This window comes from Hemicordylus capensis, chromosome 1 (genome assembly GCF_027244095.1).
Source record: "Hemicordylus capensis ecotype Gifberg chromosome 1, rHemCap1.1.pri, whole genome shotgun sequence".
In the NCBI taxonomy this organism is placed as follows: domain Eukaryota; kingdom Metazoa; phylum Chordata; class Lepidosauria; order Squamata; family Cordylidae; genus Hemicordylus; species Hemicordylus capensis.
Window position 1 is genome coordinate 63,051,751 of NC_069657.1, and position 7,142 is coordinate 63,058,892.

Here is a 7,142-nt window from a genome sequence, read left to right on the forward strand (position 1 = left end):
TTCACCAATCCCTAATTTTAGCCAAATCATGCCCCCATAACCTTCTAAAAACAGTAGCTGAAGAGGCCAATAAAAGAGGGGTGCAGGATTCTTCTGCTCCCTCAATTTGAGTACTGTGCACATCTAATTCCAACTGAAATCAATGATATTTGACCTCATATAGTGCTGAGGAGGATTGCATCCTAAGAAATAAGGGTCACAATCAAGATTAATGGTCAGGAGTCTTGTTCTCACAATCTCAGGGGCTCCGATAGGCTCATGGATCTTCCCTAATTTCCCCATTCACTTCAGAAGAGGGATGAGTTCAATGTTTAGAAAAGGTGTGTGTGTGTGTGTGTGTTTTGAGAGCTGTCCTATCATTGCACTGAAACGTGTTCTGACAGGAGCTTCTAGTGCATGGTAGGAATCACAAGGGATTTCGGTCTGGGACAAGCAAGATATCAGACTCAGCATCAGATGACTCTCCATAGCAAAATAAAATAAATAAAAATAAAGTGTGCTACTTCTTAACGGTACAGCTATTAGTTAGTTAGTTGGCATATTTGTATACCGCCCAAAACTCACATCTCTGGAAAATTTACAGTTAAAAAAACCAATATAAAAACAGGAACAAAAGTTAAAACATTACAACAGTTTGAAAATTTAAAACAATGTTAAGAACTATTAAAACAGTATTTAGTATTTAGTTCCTTCTTATGGCACTGGTGTAGAATAACAGAGTGATCAACATAAAGACAGAGGGGGAAATGGAAGGAATTTAGAAATCTAAAAGCCCTAGGCAAATAAAAAGGTCTATCACTGGAAATATATCAGACTCAGCACCAGCTGAGTCTCCCTAGCAAAAGAATGCTGAAGTTGGAGTGCCATAACCAAAAAGAACACAATTTTTAAACTTTAAAATTGTTTAAATTGTTTAAAGTTTTGTGTACATTTTAAACTTGTTTTATGTTATTGATAAATGTCCGGAGATGAACGTTTGGCGCGGTGTACAAATTAGATAGATAGATAGATAGATAGATAGATAGATAGATAGACAGATAAAATTCCTGTGAATTCCTTGTTTTCTGCAGCATGATCACTTTAGAGATGCTGCAAACAGATTACATAGACTGGACTGTTTACTCACATTGGTGAAATGTGTGTCTGCCTCCCCTCTTTGAAATCAAGGGTTTCCAGAATGATAGGAGCATTCTTTCTACTCCATGGTGATACATTGGCACAGGTGCTGTTGTATCACATCCAACCTTTACTGCTTTACATGTCCATCTATGTGGCCTGGATAATTGGTATTTGTTCTCTGAGGATTTGCTTGAAGGTTGAATTGAACAATCAAATGGAGGCAAATTGCTATGTTTTGCGAGCTGCCATGGTTAAGATAAGAGACTAGGGAAAGGTATAAGGTATTTGGAAAAGATAAACTCTGTCTTAGGATTTATCAGCTTAAGAGCCCTAAGTTCTTCAGACGTCGAGAATCTGTGCTTTGCTGAACGTGGCACTTTTGTCAATAAGCCATCCTGCATTTTACTGACAGTCCTCTAGGATTAAGGTTAGCTTGATCATCTCTGGCTGACAATGAGCTGATTCTTAATGAAGCAGCAATATTATTGGCAGGGTCCAAACAGCCCTCTTTACCATTTTATTAATTGCGTGCTATGGTATTCAAAAGTCAGATCCTCCCTTAAGGAGAGGGAAATGCCTTTATGTAAAGCAGATGCGTCTCTGTGTGTGTGTACACTTCTCTGGCACAGTCAATGGCCTCACGGACATCGAGGTGAAAGTGCTTTGCACTTGGCATGCATTTGTGGTTCGGAAAGATGACTGAGTCAGGATCAAAGAATGGTATTGATTGATTGATACTATGGCTGCCGAGGGAAGGTTAAGATGTTTGTAATGAGTTATGGGTCTTTCTGATGCAGAGATCCAGCTCATTTATGGTTCTCTCATGAGGCAATTTTGACCAAGGAGCAGCCAGAATGCCTCGGCTGGGAATCCCCTCAAGCAAGGTGTCGATGCATGGGAGAAGAGTTAACAGAATGAATTAATTTTACAATGCATTGCAATGCACTCATTTTTCTCTCCCAAAATGGATGCGTTATCCACACTCATAAAGCCCGCTTTATACTGCCTAAGATACAGCTGGCATGCTGCAGTTGGTGTACAAGCAGAGCTCTGACTGAAATGCAGTGTCCTTTGATAATTGCCAGGGAATGGTTTGGAGGGTCAGACTCATTGCAACCCCTAAACCACTTTGTTGTAGCTTTGCATTGGGTTGGGCTTTGCAGGAAATAAGAGAATCAATGAGCTGCAATTGGCTAGTTTTCCCAGCCCTTTATCTGGCTCTGTATTTGTCTCTCTCTGTCACACACACACAGCTTCATAACTCCATAGCAAATATTTGAGAATACCAGATTGCATTGGATCTCTTTCAGTTTTATGAATTCATATCTGATTTTGATATGAAATGCTAACAGAGCAAAGAGGCACCTTTTTAAAGTGGTGATTCCCTGTATGGGGAATCCCTTTGGGGACAGGGAGTCATTTTATTTAATCATTCATTCATTCATTCATTCATTCATATCTATGTAAACTGCTTTGGAAACTTTGTTGAAAAGTGATATATAAATATTCATCATATTTGTATTTTTGAAACAAAAGTGCCTCATTGATCCCAAAGAACGATATATAATAGAGAGCCAGCGTAGTGTAGTGGTCAGAGTGCTGGACTAGGACCGGGGAGACCCGAGTTCAAATCCCCATTTAGCCATAATACTAGCTGGGTGACTCTGGGCCAGTCACTTCTCTCTCAGTCTAACCTACTTCACAGAATTGTTGTGAAAGAGAAAATCAGGTATGTAGTACATTGCTTTGGGCTCCTTGGAAGGAGAGCGGAATATAAAAGTAATAATAATAATAATAATATATTGGGGTCCAAACAATCAGGATTAGATCTTTCTGTGCAACACATGTGGATAATTGTTACCTACCAGCTAATGGCGCAGTGGGGAAATGACTTGCTTAGCAAGCCAGAGGTTGCTGGTTTGAACCCCCGCTGGTATGTTTCCCAAACTGTTTTGGTCAGCAGCGATATAGGAAGATACTGAAAGGCATCATCTCATACAGTGCAGGAGATGGCAATGGTAAACCCCTCCTGTATTCTACCAAAGACAACCACAGGGCTCTGTGGTCACCAGGGAGTTATTCACACTTGGCTTCATGCTTCAGGGTAAACACTGAGCGAAGCCACTTCGAAGTACATTCGCGGCATTGAGGGAAGCAGCCGGTTAGCAACCCTCCCCTCTGCTTTCAGTTTTCTTTTGAAACAAGTCCACATGGCAAGAATCAATGTTTTCCTTCTAGCCAATGGGGCAGAGGAGCTCCCTGCAGAGACAGATCTACATTTGTAAAAAGGTTATCCTTCTTATCATGCTAATGATTCTACATCTGTGCCTCTCCCATTTGCTCCCACAGAAAAACTGGCTTAAAACAAGCATTTTCAGAAAAACTAGCTTAAAACCAGCATTTTAAAAACCAGTACATACATTGAGATAAGCTAGAATTCGCATCACAAAGCCCGGTTTGTGTGTGGCGTGGGTCCAAAAATCTTGAAGGGACTTCGAAGTAAGTTTGACTGGTGTGTGAACACACACACACACACACACACAAGCACACACACTTCTGAAGGAGATTCAGGGCAGAAGCCCTGTGTGTAAAGCGCTCAGGAGTCAACACTGACTCTCGACAGCAAACTTTACATACTATACCCTACCAAGAAGGCTGGTGGAGAAAAGATATCAGCTGATTCTGCCTCCCTCATTCACATAAAAGGGGAAAGGCAGCTCCATGCATGCAGCGAACATGGTTGTACAAGATTGATTTTATCATAACAACAACCCTGTGAGATAGGTTTGGCAGAGAGCTAAGTGACAAGAACCATCGTAAATATTTCTTTGTTCCTTTCATTGTCATAAATTACCAATGGATCCAAAATGCTTTATTTAACCATACATCCTGTAGCTTTTGTTTACAGACATAAGATTGGTGTGTGAAAAGGAGAAAAACCTTTCCCAAAATACCCATGTAGTTCTCTCCTTATGCTGTATAATTTGCACTTTGCCAGTGATAACTATTTTTGTGCTGCAAAATAGCACCTCCACGTGCAAGACATGAAGTGTTTTTCCCAATTACTTTGGACGTAAGAGTGCAACTTTCTTTCCAAGACTAATGCTATGAGCTTTCCAGACAGAGTTTGATTTAATCCACAACAGCTAAATAATTAGCTGCTGAACTGAAAACACCCATCCGAGATCTCAAAACCATCTGTTCTGCTATGTTTTCATTTGGTGCCTGTGTGTGTATTAATGAAATGATTGCAACAGATTATATCTTTTATTCATAAAATCATGACACCATCTGTTTTTACCCACATATTCTCAGTTCTTGAAGGAAATGCATTTCACAACACAGCATTCTGACACAAAGTGTGTGTGAGGGCTGTCTTTTCTTCAGTAGCAAGCTCCACTTTTGGATTCTAATGAGCTTTGCAGAACCTGAACAGCTCGCTCATAGGAACATAGGAAGCTGCCATATACTGACTCAGACCATTGGTCTATCTAGCTCAGTATTGTCTTCGCAGACAGGCAGCGGCTTCTCAAGGTTGCAGGCAGGAATCGCTCTCAGCCCTATCGTGCCTACCCATCTCTGAATGTAAAAGCGAAGGGGCCCCAGAGTCCAAACTGAAGTGGGTAGATACAGTAAACATTTTGGGGATTGAATATGGGATTAAGGAAAAAGTCTGGGGGGGAAATTGGACAGATTGGGAAGAAAAAGTAATGCTTAAAATCACCATGTGGAAAAAATGGAGCCTTGCCATGTACCAGAAAGCGGTTTGCATCCGGACTTACCTGATACCCCCAGTGCATAACCTGGCGGTAGTCTATCCTCCCCCACTCGATCTCCTTCGGAGAGTTGAAAGCCAGATCTTCCGCCTAGTATGGCACACAGCGTCCTTCCCTTTGGCCCGTGCGTTAGCATTTAAGGAGGTTGAGCGGGGAGGCCTAGCCCTACCTGCCCTGCAACCCTATTTTGGAACTGAATTCATGTCCTACAATTTTGGAAACTGGATTTTCGTGAATGTCCATGATATGTCCAACCTCCTGCAAAAAACCTGGGTCTTGCTTTTCGCTCTGCGTTGGCGCAAGTCAGCATGGGGCATAGCATGGTGGGGGAAAGGATCTTTCAATGGTAATATCACACAAGTATTAAAAAGAGAACACCCGGACTACTTGAGAGATTTGTTATTCACACTTAAAAGATGGAAGGTTGAACCGGATCTATTTAAAGGATCCTCCTCAGTTAAGCAGCTAAGGAAAACAATTTATGGAGAGATTCTAGAAATGGGTTTCTTAAAACCTGATTTAGAACGTAAACGCTACAAACACCGCACTTCACAGTACTTGTTGCAACCTGATCACCGTATCGCTCTCTTTAAGGAGAAAAAAGTTCCTTTCCATTTATGGGAAACAAGGTGGCACTTATACCATCAAGTACTACCACTTAATGCGGCTAAGCCATAGCTCCCAGAGGACCAGCAAGAGTGCCCTAAAATCACCTGCAAACAGAAAGCTAGTGAGCTAGGTAAAACATTCAGGGAAACCCACTCACATTTCTTAAAAGAGTGTGTGGTAGCCAAAAGAGTGTGGCAGGGAGTAAGCAAGCTGTTAGAGTGGCCTGATTTGGAAAAACAGACTTGGGAAGAACTAACCTCGGGTTTGAGCGATAGAACCTCCTTTCGAGGTCCCAGAAAGAAACCTTCAAGGAAGTGAGACGGAGCGGGTGCCCTCATACTAGGGAATTGGAACATTCCCCTTCTCGTAATCAGGTTAGTAAACTTGTATGTCATTTATGCAATGCTCCTGCATAGGAATATGGAGGGAAGACGCGACCAAGAGGTTCACGCAGATGAGACAGTAAATCTCTTCTGGAAAAGTTTGTATGGTTATGTGCAAAAATACAAGTGTATCTCTTCTAAACAGCAATGGGACAAATTGTGGAAATGGACATAGGATGTAAACCCCCCCCCCCCATTACCTGATGTGCCTTGAAATCCCCTACCCCCGAGTTACAGTACTACCTGCATATACTTCATAACCTTGTGGGTTTCCAAATCCTTGTGTGTAAATCTTTGTAGATATATCATGTACAAACAACCACTTTGTATATAATTGTGCTTTGGCAACGTACTGTATGCTTTGGTAGTTTGTTAATAAAAAAATCTTGTCCTATTAAAAATAAATAAATCTTGTCCTATCTTGAAGAAGCCAGAGAGGGAACTTGAAACCTTCTGCTCTTCCCAGAGCGGCTTCATCCCCTAAGGGGAATATCTTGCAGTGCTCACACATCAAGTCTCCCATTCATATGCAACCAGGGTGGACCCTGCTTAGCTAAGGGGTCAAGTCATGCTTGCTACCACAAGACCAGCTCTCCTCTCTCAAAGCAAAATGTAACTGCTTTAACCACTGCAACTTCTGAGCTAGCAGATAGTTCAGCTATAAGGTCTTGTAAACAAATCTTGCAGGACGAGTCTACAACAGGACTTAATCCACTGTTTTATGTTCAGCTATTGCTCATAAACCGTCTGAAGCATCTGAATGTCTTGCTTTAGCATAACAGAAATATATTATTTGGGAGGAGAAAGACTGGCATGGGCCTGAGCGAATTGCAGGGGCTAGTTTGAAGCTTGAGAGAGAACAATAGCAAGGTAGCTGGGTTACACGGGGACATAGGAAGCTCCCTTATACCAAGTCTGACCATTGGTCCATCTCAGTGGCACACCTAGCCCAATGTGGTGCCCAGACCACCCCTCCACGAGGCCCCCCTGCCACGAGGGCCCCCAAGTTGGGGGGGGGCTCCTGCTGCCACCTTGCAGCTGCCCCACCGCCCTGCCCCATGAAATGTTACCTACCTTTAGCATGGCCGGGGGGCGGGAGGTGAGCTGAGAAGGCCTCCCCGTGCCCTGTGGTATCAGCAGCCAGAGCAGCCACTGGGCACCATGGGCCTGTCTGGCCCAGGGGACCTTGCAAACTGCGGAACACAGGCGCGCTGGAGCGCCTCGCAGTTTGCAAAAACTCCTGGGCCTGACAGGC